Source organism: Vulpes vulpes, chromosome 14, assembly GCF_048418805.1.
Source record: "Vulpes vulpes isolate BD-2025 chromosome 14, VulVul3, whole genome shotgun sequence".
In the NCBI taxonomy this organism is placed as follows: domain Eukaryota; kingdom Metazoa; phylum Chordata; class Mammalia; order Carnivora; family Canidae; genus Vulpes; species Vulpes vulpes.
Genome location: NC_132793.1, coordinates 35626176 through 35639249, shown reverse-complemented (window position 1 = coordinate 35639249; position 13074 = coordinate 35626176). Strand labels below are relative to the sequence as shown.

The window sequence follows — 13074 nt, the reverse complement described above, 5'->3', positions numbered from 1 at the left end:
TCTTGGCTTTCAGAAATCTGGTGGGATGGTGGTTATGGTCATTACCCTCATACAAGGGCCCACTTGGGCTTCATAATCTGACAAATTCGAGTAGGCAAACCTTTAGGTATTTCTCTTACTGAAGGCCTGGCTATGGGCTGTTGTAATACCTTCTAGGGAAGAGATCCCTTGATGTCACTTCAAGTAACTTTGGCTAGCAGATGGCTGTGCTGCAAAGTTCTGGTGTGCCTCAGCAACCTTTTTACTTCAAATGAAGAAACAAAACAAAAACAAAAGCCTCAGACACCCTGTTGTAGCTGAGCTGAAGGAGGAAGTGGAGGGAACTTTCCTGAGGCACAGTGCTGCCTCATCTTTTTCAGGAGAAGTTCCAGTAAGGCAGGCCTGACTAGCCTACACCTTGTCTTGGGAACATGAGTTTTTCTTTGGAGGATTCCAAATGGCTGCTTTCTCCAACCATTACAAACCCCAAGCCTTCCTGTCCTGCTTCCCCTTTGCCCTCAAAGTACTTACAGAGCAAGCAGCAAAGGATGGGGCCAACTGCTCAAAGCAAGCCCTAGCTTGGTAGAAACTTCCAAGAAAGTTCTTGCAAATACACGTCTCTACTGGCAGTGAGAGTAAGGGGAAGACATGGTCCTGGGCTGGCTTCTTCCAGGAGTCAACCGTGAGCCAAGAATCTGTGTCCAAGAAGTTTCCTAGGGAAACATCCCTCTGCTGCCCTGGGAGACCGAGGAGGGAGTGGAGGAAGTAAATGGAGAAAGGGATAGAAGCCAAGCAAGACAAGATCATTCTGTGAAGAGCTCTGATGTATAAAACACACATCAAGGCCAAGGTGCTGGGTGCTTGGAGCCCCACACCAATCAGTTAGTTATTGGTGAAAATCACTGAATGGGGCAAGGGAGACAAAAACTCCCAGACATTTCTGGAACTCTAAGGATAAGGCAATCCTCTATGGGGTTATATACAGATAATTCTTTGCATGGGGGAAAGTTATAGGTTGCCTTTAGCAGCAAAACCTGCAGAAGCTATGCAGTGAGGAGGCAAGAAAGATCCAAGAGAGTCTTATGGGGAGCTACCATGTCCTCCACTATAGGAACCCTCTGGGGATAGATTTTACAGCTCCAGGCTGAACAATACCCCAGAATTAGAGAGAAGCTATCTTGCCAAAAGCAGGTGGTAAGCCATCTGTGGGCTCTGTGGGAACATGAGGGCATATCCTGCTTAGGGAACCTTGCCAGTCAGCAGGGTGGAATGCCTGGCCAGGTCACCCTGAAACCTGCCTGGCCAGCTCCCTTGTGGGTGTCAACACCTTTTTTCCATTCCCAGGGTGTGGATGATATGTAGACCACAGAATGTTTTTGTGTCATTAAACTGTGTATGCTACTGCCAGACAACCCCAAATACACCTATGGAGTTGTTACTGATGACAGCCCAAAAGAGAATTGCCCTGCATATAAAAATTACATTTTTAATCCTTACCACTCTGAGAAGTTCAACAACCCTCCTCAGTCTTGTTTACTATCCAGGACCCATGGCTACTCAGCCACTCATCCAAAGGCCCTAATAATAGGGAATGATCACTGAATGCTTAGTGTCTGCCAAGCCTTGTTTAGATCCTTGGATGTGATAACTCAGTGTAAAAGTCCCAGCAACTCTGCGAAATGGGTGCCTTTAGTGTCTCTATTTTACAGATAGGAAATAAAAGCACAGAGGGGTTAAGGCCTAGAGTACCATAGCTAGTGAATGGCAGAGTTGGGATTTGAAGCCAGAGAGCCTGAATCCAGAGTCTTTGCCATCGACCACTGAGTTACAGTATGGTGAACATACAGCCCTAAGTGTTTATGAATAGATTCTGGATGTGAAAACGCCAGAATTCCATCAGGATTCAGTTCAAGGCCTGTGAATGAATTCCACTTCAAAAGTTATACCCCACTTTGACCCTCGTTTACTCTTCTTACAGTGTAATTGGTGAGAGATGAGAGATAAGGGAAAGGGAAGGGACTTGGTCAAGGTCATGCAGTTCTTAGTATCCGTAGAGCCTCATTCTTGGTCTATGGTCTTTCTATCCTCCACATTGTCTCATTCAGACTCTCCATTCAGTTACTTTCTTCCTTGGAAACAATAGCTAGGAATAGTTAACATTTACTAAGTCCTTAATATAATATATACCAGGTGCTTTGCTAAGTACTCCACGTGTCACTTTGTTTAATTCTAAGTTATATGCCTATGCATAGGCATGTTTTATTATCTCCATTTTTTCAGATGGAAAAATCAGAGCCTTATGCAGGTTTAAATATTTTGCCCGAGGTTATATAATTAGCAAGTAACAAAACCTAAATCTCTTTTGTTATAGAATCAATTGCTTTAATTAGTGTCAAGAAAAAATTATCCAAAACTTGGAAATAAAGCAAAAGGACAATAGCATCCTTTTATATCATATTGAAACACTGTTTAATAGACTCACCCAAGGATCACTTAATTTTCCAAGGGAATGTGCCTTTGTTTTGCTTACTATTTTTCTTCTCTCTCAATAACTGCTTTATTGGGATATAATTGATGTACAATAAAGGCACATATTGAAAGCCTGCAGTATGATACATTTTGTTATATGTACATTGTCATGAAACCATCACTATGATCAAGATAATAAATCGCTCCAAAAGTTTTTACTATTTACTCTCAATTGGAGACCAGACTACCAAGTTAGATGTTACTTATAGAAGACTGGGCAAACGACTTTCATCCAGTAGAGATGCAAATGATTTCCCTTTGGGAGAAAACATAATCCCAAGTGTTACAGTTGTATTGCCCTACAGAACATTAATCAGTGTCATACTTAGCTGAGAAATTCATTTTAACACACCCTTCCTGACTGTCTATATGAATCTTTGTTTCTCAAATGCTCTGTGAATGAGCTTTACAGCTTCCTGGTGCACTAATGATGTGAATGAACCTTTGATCTATATTCACTGTATGTTGGTAGGAGAGTCATATTTTAACTCGAAATTGTATTTTGCCAATTGTATTTTGAGTTCGCATGTGTACATCTCAAAATGAGTTGATGTATTCTTATGTCCATAGGCCCTTCCAGACAGCAATCAGAGTACACATTGTCTTATCCATCTAACGATGGTATGGTTAGATGGATAGTTAGATCTTCTAGATGGTTCTAGAAGATCATGGCTGCCATGTTAAAAAGCAAGTTTGTGATCTCACTGATTCTTATTTGGTATATACCAAATAAGAGAGTGACCTGGCAAATACAGTGTACACAGAATTCATGCCTTGAATCTCTCTGAGTTCCTGTTCTTTCCATTCTACCAGATTTGAGACTTCTTTTTCTGTAGCTACACAAATATCTAAAATTTCCATAAATTTGCTTTCTAGGAGGCAGATATCATAGACAGACAGGCTTTTCTGGGCCTGCAGTTGATGTAACTAGACTCTCAGGGGGATGTGAAGAAAATAGAAGATTTCATGAATAACAAAATGTTATTAAGACAAAAGCCACCAGAAAAGGTTACTCTGCTTTAATCACAAGTGCAAACACGGCTCCCTTCAAACAGATTTATGTGTTGCTTTTTGGAGGTAGCAGCAGGTTTGTTTAACATTTTCTAAGGAATCAGATCTCATGCTTATTAATCATGTGGTCCCTCAGGAGCAAACCTGATGAAAATGCTTAACTATTTAAATTTGACTGAAATCCTCTAAATCCCTGTCATTTTGTTTGCCATCACATGACCCCTCAACCTTGCCCTGCCTTCTTTAACTGGTCAGCTTCCCTCCAGCTTTCAAAATTCAGCACAAATGCCATCTCCCGGAGGAGGCTGGTGGCCTGGGCCAAGGTTCCTCTGGATTCCTGTGTGTCAGGTGTCCTGTCCTGGTATTGTTTACCTTGTGCTACAGTAGTCTTCATGTTATCCACATGTCCCATTACCCTCGGACAGGTTCTCAAAGGATATCCTTTTAGTGCCAGTGGCTAGCACACAGAAATCATTGAGTAAGTATTTTTGAGGACAAAAACCATAGCTCACACTTCTTTATAACATTTTTTTTTTTGTTTCACATGATGCTGTGTCTCAAACTTGAGTATGGACTCATATTTTTGTTGCTTAATTATTTCTTGCAGCTTTCTGGTACCAGTCTCTCTTTGACCATTTAAGTCAATATGTTGTCAACTATTTTGAACATGCTAATATTTATGAGAGAGTCCAATAAGCAACTTAAGAAATTATACACACCCATCCACACACATTCATTCACTGGCCTCAGTATCTTGAGTGGTGAAATACTGAGGGCTTAGAGGAGATCCAAGTGTTAGAGAAACACATTAAGGTTTCTTTTCCAGAGAATTTACAGACCACTCTTGGTCATTTGGATGTTATTTTTGTAGGGCCTGATTAATGCACCCAGAAAATGTAGCTCCATGCTATATTTATCAATGGCTCTGGGTCTAAGCAGATGGAAGTTTATCAAAGCTTCCCATACATGAAGTCATGAAGATATACCTTACCCTCTTCCCCTTATTTAGACTTGACCAGGTCCTTTAGAAATGGCCTGGACATCAGAACCAGTACTATTTCAAAACAGTTTGTGGACTTCTGTTGAAAAATAAATTTTAGAAGTAAACAGCTTTCTGAAAAAAATGAGTTCCCTAGTTGAGAAAATAGCATTTTTAAATATAAGTATAGAATCAGAGATCTTAAAAAGGTCTTAAAAGTTAAAGTCAGGTTTTTTTTTTTTTCTTTAAGAAGAATGTTGGTTGAGGAGTGCTAGTTGGCATATGGTCCAGGACTAGCAGCATCCATCAGCCTCCCCAGGGAACTTGCTAGAAAGACAAATTCATGAACCCCATTCTAGATCTGCTGAATTAGAGTCTGAGGGTACTTCCCCAAAATTTGTTTTAACAATCTTTCCATGTGATCCTGATGTCACTAGTTTGTGACGTACAGAACTAAGTTTCCAGAAGGACAGCTGTCAAAACTTCCAGAAGGTTTGCTTCCTTGGGAAGCAAAATAATTAATTCTGCAGGGTTTTCCACAGACCAGAGCTTGTAAAAGTTTAGCTGCATAAAAGTCACCAGGAGAGCTTCTTAAAACACAGATTCTTGAGCTCCAATCTCAGAGATTCTAATCCAGTAGGTTTGGAGTGAGGCTTATGATTTTGTATTATTATCAAGTCACATAGTGATTCTGGTGGTCCTTGGATGACAGTTTGAGTAGTGAGGATGGCCACCCAGAAAGCTATGAGCTCTTCTTGCATGGCTACAAAAGCTATACTCTATTTAGCTGGAACATCATGAAGGCTTGGTGATCACAAGGAGGTTTTGTTTTTTGTTTTTTGTTTTGTTTTGTTTTTTCCCCTTGTAAGAAACCTGGCAAAATATTACCAGGTTCTTTGCTATTTAAAAATAGCACAGAAGCCTTTGGGGCAGGTTCCTTTCTATAGCTTCACAAGGCAACAACCTTGTGCATTTTTTTTTCCCTTTCAGATCTTTTTTGATCAGGAGAGTCAGTTAAATATCAGTATGTAAAGGCTGCTGGGGGCAGAGCTGATAGCATTACCCACTCCAGGGCTTCCCAGCTGGAGCTCCTCACCAAGGAAATGAATGAATAAAGAAGAAATGACTGTAATGTCTGCATCTCATAGTAATGTCTGGCTGTCACAGAGGCTGCATCTAAGTTCTGAACCATCTCCTTGAGTGCTATGGCCTCAACAGAAGAAAAGCATGGGCCATCAAATGAAGTGAAAATTGCTCATTCATTGTTTTCCACGAGATTAAACCGGACAGAGGAAATAACAGAGTTGACCATCTGTGTGTCCATAGGCTATTTACTAAACCTCTCTGAGCTTCTGTCCTGCCAGCTGTGAAGCAGAATTAAGAGTACATACCTAAATGCTGCTGTGAACAGAACTACTCTGTGTGGCTCATAGACCAGCAGCATCAGCATTACCAGAGAGTCTGTTAGAAATGCAGAATCTCAGACCCCACTCCAAACCCCCTGAGTCATAACATCTGGGGGTGGGGCTCAGCAAACTGTTTTAACTAGCCCTCTAAGGGATTCTGATGCACACTGAAGTTTGAGCAACAGTGAATATGATGACTGATAGTAGATTCTAATGGTGAAGGATGGCTTAAGGAGTGAGGCTGCAGTGCTTCAAATGCTTACTTGCTGTGTGATCTCAGGCAAGATGTTAATCTCTCTGAGCCTTATTTTCCTCATCACAGAAATGATTGCTATTGTAAAAATTAAATGAATTAATACATGTAAAATAGCAGAAAGCCTGAAACATAGGGCATATAATAACTCTTTAAAATTGTTGCCTCTGAACCATGGGATCATGGTTGAACATTTTTTTCTTTTTCTATACTTCTCTTTACACATTTTTTCTACAATTATCATGAATTGCATTCATAACCAGGAGAAACACTATAAAAATGATTTCTGTTGAAGGAGGGCAAATATTAACAGCTGAAGTAGATGAGGTGATGGGTTTGGCTAAGGAATATCCCATGGGTTATCATGAGTCTTCCCTACACCAATGCCATTATCCATATAGCCAAGCATACCTTTTATTGGCTTCTGAACACACAGGTGTGAGTTTGATCATTCCTATGCAATCAATCAGGAGGAACATCTTCTTAGGCCTTATTAGCCATAGGCATGGGCTCAGAATAGATTAGACTGAGGTGTCCTCCCATCCCTCCTTGTAACCATTAGGTGAACAAACCAGACTAGCCTAGTGGATAATGAGATAGACCATCATCTGATAAGCCACCCTAGACCAAGCAGTTCCCAGCAGACCCACTCACCAACCACAGAATGAGCTCAACCAAGACTAAGAAAACTGCACAACTGAAATCAGCCCAATTTGCTGACTTGGTAGAATCATGAGCTAAATAAATGATGCTTTTTGAAGCTACTACATTTTGTGGTTATTTGTTACCCAGTGAAAGCTAACCAATATGCTGGATATACCTCAACAGTTTGCTATAGTGTCATCATCCTGTTCTGCCTTCCATACCCAGTAGTCAAACTTCTTTTCACTTTTTTATGTTAGGAGTTTTACAGATAGTTGGACTATCAGTATGAGTAAGTAGCAGGCAGTAAGTAGAGCAGAAATAAAGCAAGCTTGGAAGACACGACAGTAATGGAAGGTACTGTCTTCACATCCTTTAATAAAAGAAAATAGGCCAAGAGGAAAAAAAGAAGACTGACTTAATATAAATTTTTCATATAGCATATCAGGAACAACCGGTAATTCTATTCTTAGCCTTTTTCTCTATTGAAGCTGAAATTTATTTTCAGGTTAATGTCTATCTTGGTCTGAAAAGTTGTGGGCCAGGACAGGAAGAATGCAGTTGGTAAAATAATATGCTGTCATCCCATTTCATTGCAGGAGGTGAAAAAAAAAATCAATGCAAGGCTGGACCCAGATGTCACCACCAATCTGCCCAAGTGATTGTTGGTGGCACACATTTACTGATCTGCTGATGGCCATCAATTAATGAGTCATCAGGATCAGTAATCTGGGCAGAATTAGGATGTTCTCTGTAGCTTTAAGGAGTAGAAATTCTTTGCCTTAGCTGTTGAAATACTGCCTATTCTTTTCTAGCTTTGGGGTCAACCAGATTTTAATTAGATGAATTAATCCATCTGGAGTACCTAGAAGCACCATAGTTGACACACAGTTGACTCACTGTGTGCCAGGCAGTGTCTGACCTCTTCGTGAGTGCTAATCCTTACAACAACCCTATTATCATCACCACTATTTTGCAAATAAAGAAACAGGACGGAAAGGTTAAATAGCTTCCCCCTTTGTCTGAGACCAGAGTGTCCACCATTAACCAGATCATGACCAGATGCCAGCACAGTGTGGGGACACGGCAGATGTTCGATAAATACTGTGTCTGACTTATCGTATAAGCCCTAACAGGGATGTTGCTCCTTGGGGACTGGTGAGCACTTCTTGAGAATAAGTATTAGTGATGAGTATTGATTTATTCTTCTCTTGTATCTCTATCTTTCCATTTAAAAGACCACTCTTAGCACATCTATTCTTTCTGAATTTCAAAGGGACCACGAAATTCTTTAGAGTGTAAAAGGTGGTGATTTGGTAGGAAGTTTAGTAGACTTGTCTGGAAAGTGACTTATCCTCACAAGCAAGAAGTTTTTACTTGGAGTCTGTGTGTGGATGATGACAGGAGTACCCCCTAAAAAGACCAATCACTGTCAAGGTAGCTCACCTCTATTCCTTCTTCTCTAAGATGTTTTAGCCAAACATCAACATTTCCTGGGCTCAGAGTCTTTCAGTCTTTATGGATAAGAAGAATCTTGCAAGTGCAATTTTGCTCTCCCTCTCAATAAATAGGTCAGCCCCTTTTATCTCTTTCCTACCATCTTCTACTCCCACCCCACATACCCATACAGATGTGCACAGAACATGCACACCCACCATTCTTTCTTTTGCTCCAAACCAGAAAAATTCAATATGAGACTGATCTTTGAAATATAATGGCTCAGAATCATTTCAGAATCAATATGTCCCCAGCAAAACCACCAGAATTCTGAGTTTTCCCAGCAGGCTTCAGACAGAAATGGAATCAACATAAACAAACATAAAATGAATTCCAATGAGTTCTACTAAATAACACCAATGCTTGAGAACACTCTTTGCCTGGGATGAAGAACATGCTACTTTGAAGTCTCAGATGTCAGTAGAGGTACATTTAAAATTTCAATCATGGTGTGAATGAACATACTTTTATTCCTTGACAATTTTGGAAGCAGAAAGTTGATTTTATATGGGACAAGATGGGACAAAGAAAGGGACATAGTTTGTGATTTACATGTGCTCCTGAGGTTTCAAATATACAGTTTCAAAAACAGAAAAAATAAGCAAGTCACAACAACTTCTCTACTTGATTATAAATCCATTTAAAAACATGTATTGAGGGACACAGGGTGGTTCACTTGGTTAAGCATCTGACTCTTGATGCTTTGGCTCAGGTCATGATCTCAGGGTCATGATCTCAAGCCCCTCTTTGGGCTCCATGCTCAGCAGAGAGTCTGCTTGAGATTCTCTCTCTCTCTCTCTCTCTCTCTCACTCTGCCCCTCTGCTCCCCGACCCCTGTGAAAGGCGGACACTCTTTCACTCTCAAAAAAAAAAAAAAAAGAAAAGAAAAGATCAAAACATTAATGTGTGGACTTTTTAGTGTGTGTATGTGTAAAAGATGGATAAGATAGCATTCCTGTTACCAAGTTTGTAGTTGAGTTCAAGTGCAAGAACATGGATCTGGGGATGTACCCAGGGTGAGGACCTAAATGCAACATTCTGAAATCCACGGAAACAGTATTTTTTAGACTCACAGATTCAAATGAATACTCATTTTCCCGAAACATATCCTGATAGCTAATCGAAGTTCTCACAATCAGGAATTTCCTTTGCACTACCAAACTCCTGACATAAAAATGAAGTGTTTTCTTAAGTGTAGAAAACAAAGCATAAGGATGTGTTTTGAATGGTCCAGATTCTTTTATGCTATCAGTTCCAGTTATTGAAAGAGGTGTCTGGTGCATCCTGCATTCTGATCTCCCTAAAATCAAAGACATGCTGAATATTCCCAAGTGCACATTAAAGAAATAAGAAAGCAAGCAAGGTAAGAGAGGAGACTTCTCAGGAAAAGGATGTGTAATGTCAGACGGTTTTGGGGAGAGGGAAACCAGAATATTCCTTAAACTTTCCAAACACACCCTTTCCCCACCCCACACTTGCCTGGTATATCCTGAATTAAGATTTCACAGATATTTTCTGTGACTGGGCCAAGCTCCCCTTTTAAATAGTATGGCAACACTCCACACTACTTACCTGTAGCATCTGGTGCAATGTAGTGGTTACCAACATGCATTTGAGAGTGAGATTGCCTCAGTTCAAATCCTGGCTCTGCCACTCACTGGCTGTGTACCTTAGCCAAACTCCTTCACCTTACCGTACCTCAGTTTCCTTATCAGTAAAATGGGGATAATAATATTTGTCACCTCATAGGATTTTTATGAAGACTAAATGAGGCAATATTTATGAAAATTATTAGAACAGTGCCTGGCATATAGTAAGTGCTAAATAAGTGTTCATTTAAGAGGTAAACATTCTAGGGAATCCCTGGGTGGCTCAGCGGTTTAGAACCTGCCTTTGGCCCAGGGTGCGATCCTGAAGTCCTGGGATCAAGTCCCACGTTGGGCTCCCTGCATGGAGCCTGCTTCTACCTCTGCCTGTGTCTCTGCCTCTCTCTCTGTCTCTCATGAATAAATAAATAAAATCTTTAAAAAAATAAAAAGAGGTAAACATTCTAGAATGAGGTGTTTAATATGTCCCTCTGAAACATAAGTTCCAACTTACTGTTTTATGTCACTGAGGTGCACTAGATATCTGATACATGACGCTGGAGTAGGGAAAGCATTACTAATATCATTACTACGGTTGATAGTTAACATTTATGGAATGCTTGCTCTATGTCCAGCACTGCAGTCAAAACTATATGCATTATCTACTTCATCTCTGCAATTAACTCTTAGAAATAGATACTCTATTGATATCTGTTTGTCAGATGAGAAAACTGAGGCTCAGTAGGGTCTAATAACCTGCTCAAGGTAACAAAGCCAGAAGTGCTGGTTTATTCCCAAGAGACTGAGGAGTACACCAAGTCCTGGATCATTTGAGAAAGTTTGCACAGTAGTGACTGGGAACTAAGGCAAAGAGATCAGGACATTATGGTAGCCATGAAAATGTGCCCTTCAGATTTTTGCTTGCAGGCAGGGCTTGATTACCACCTCCTTACACACACACACACACACACACACACACACACACACACCTTGATATTGGGCTAGACTCAGTGACAGGTTTCCAAAGATTAGAGTAACTTTATAGTGGAGTCACCTGGCAAACGCTACTCTAGGCAAGTATAACATCACCAGTGATATCATGTGGATTTGCTACACGCCCTGGTGTGAGATGATGGGTAGAACACTTCACTTCTACCATATTCTTTCCCAAAACCTAGAACCCCAGTCTAATGATGAGAAGAACAGATAAATCCAGATTGGGTGATGTTCTGTGGGTATCTGGCCAATGCTCCTCAAGACTACCAGGGTTGTGAAAAACAAAGAAAGATGAAGAGACCATCACAGAAAGGAGACAGGGGAGACACAATTAAATGCAGTGTGGTACCTGGATTGGGCCCCAGAATAGGAAGAGAACATTTGTAAAAAGGCTAGTGGAATCCACATAAAATCTTGAGTTTGATTAATAGTAATGGACTAATGTCAATTTCCTCATTGTGATAAATGTACCATGATAATATAAGGCATAAAAGTGGGGGAAATTGGATGAGGAGTATACATTCTTCAGGGGAGAGGTATACTATCTTCACAACTTTTATGCAAATCTAAAATTATTTCAAAATAAAAACATTATTTAAAACTGCCCCCAGAAATTGTGATTTGATTGGCTTAGGATATGGCCTGGACTTTGACATTTTTATAAGATCCTTGGCAATCCTGATGTGCAGACAAGTTTTGGAAACCACTGGTCTACATTCTTTTTCTTTTTTAAAATTTTATTCATTTATGTGAGAGAGAGCAAGAGTGAGAGTGAGCATAGAGGGAGAAGCTGACTCCCCGCTGAGCAGAGAGCCCAACACGTGACTTGATCCCAGGGCTCTGATCACGATCTGAGCCAAAGGCAGACACTTAATTGACAGTCACCTAGGTGCCCCACTAGTCTACATTCTTAAGAGCTACACAGTTGAGTGGTAAAGCCAGTTTTTAAGTAAAGTCACAAGGGGCACTTGTGTTAAGTCCGGTCCTTCTCCTGAGCTATTGGCTCCATCTCTGTGATCATAGTGCAGTGGTTCTTCCTGGTGAATGTATTCCTGTGAACAGGCCACATCTACTCTCACAAAAGGATTTCAATTTCTGTGGCAGTAACCACTAGGCAACCAATCAGCTGAAAAAGCTGAATAAGTTCTGTATTTATCCCATAAAAATCCCTTAGTCTGTGGGGAACTTGGAACTCACTGTTCCCCATAGCCTTGGGTTTCCTGGCTTGCAGGTCAAAACCCCTGCAATACATCTCTCTGCTTTGTTTTATTCAGTATGCATTTTGGTTTTTGACACTCTCCAACATGCACTGAATTTATTCCTAAGAAGCTAGGTGAATGGAACACCAGTAAATCAATTCCCATTTTAAGTGCATAGTGAGAGCTGACTGTTTAAAGATTTTTTTGAAGAGAACCTGTGGGCAATGAGAGCTTCCTCCTATAACAGGAGTCCCGTGTTAGCTCATTTAATTTATTTTGAAAATTTGGGGTCTAATGTTTTCTTGCAGCAGGGTGCTTCATAGCCTTGTCATCACCCCCCCTCCACCAGGAAAGTCGTGGCTACTATAATGGCTGCTGGAGGTGCCCTGCCCTGATCCTTATTACTCCTAACTGGCACCAGTTCCCTGGATGTGCAAACACACCAGCCTTGCTCCTGCCTCAGGAATTTGCACCAACCTTCTGAAATACTCTCTCCATTGTGATGGGTCCCTCCTCATCTGGAGCTTAACTGCCATTTCTTCAGAGGGGCCTTCCCTGCCTCTCTTGTTACCCCCTCACCCGATTTTAGCCTCTTGCTTAGCCTCCAGCCCCATCTGATACTGCTGTTTCTGTGTTTTTCAGTTTATCTCCTCCTGCTAATGTGTTATTTCCACGAAAGGAAATCTTGCCTGATGTTCACTTGTTTTCCCAGTGCCTAGAGCAGCAGTCGGCATATAGATGCTCAGTAAATATGTGGTGGATGACAGGAAGAATAAAGGAGAATTGATGGATGCTGTGTGCTCCTACTCTGAGTGATGAAGATCCACAGGGTTCAACCCACTGGATGCCCTCTGGGGCTCAGGAAGCATTGCCAGGCTGCCCGTAGATCACTGAACAAAGAAGCTGCCCTTATCTTGATTGTAGCCCTTCTGCCAGCCTGCCCCTTGAGGTCTGACCCAATCTGTGGTTCTGGCCAAGGCCTCTGCTGCTCTTTCCG

The 13074-nt window shown here is 41.0% G+C and overlaps 1 protein-coding gene across 4 annotated transcripts in view; it reads right to left on the bottom strand.

The window, feature by feature from the left end:
* The window catches only part of SNAP25 (synaptosome associated protein 25), a 79139-nt gene that overhangs the window by 45717 nt on the left and 20348 nt on the right, over window positions 1–13074 (bottom strand). The gene's annotated exons all lie outside the window — the stretch shown is intronic.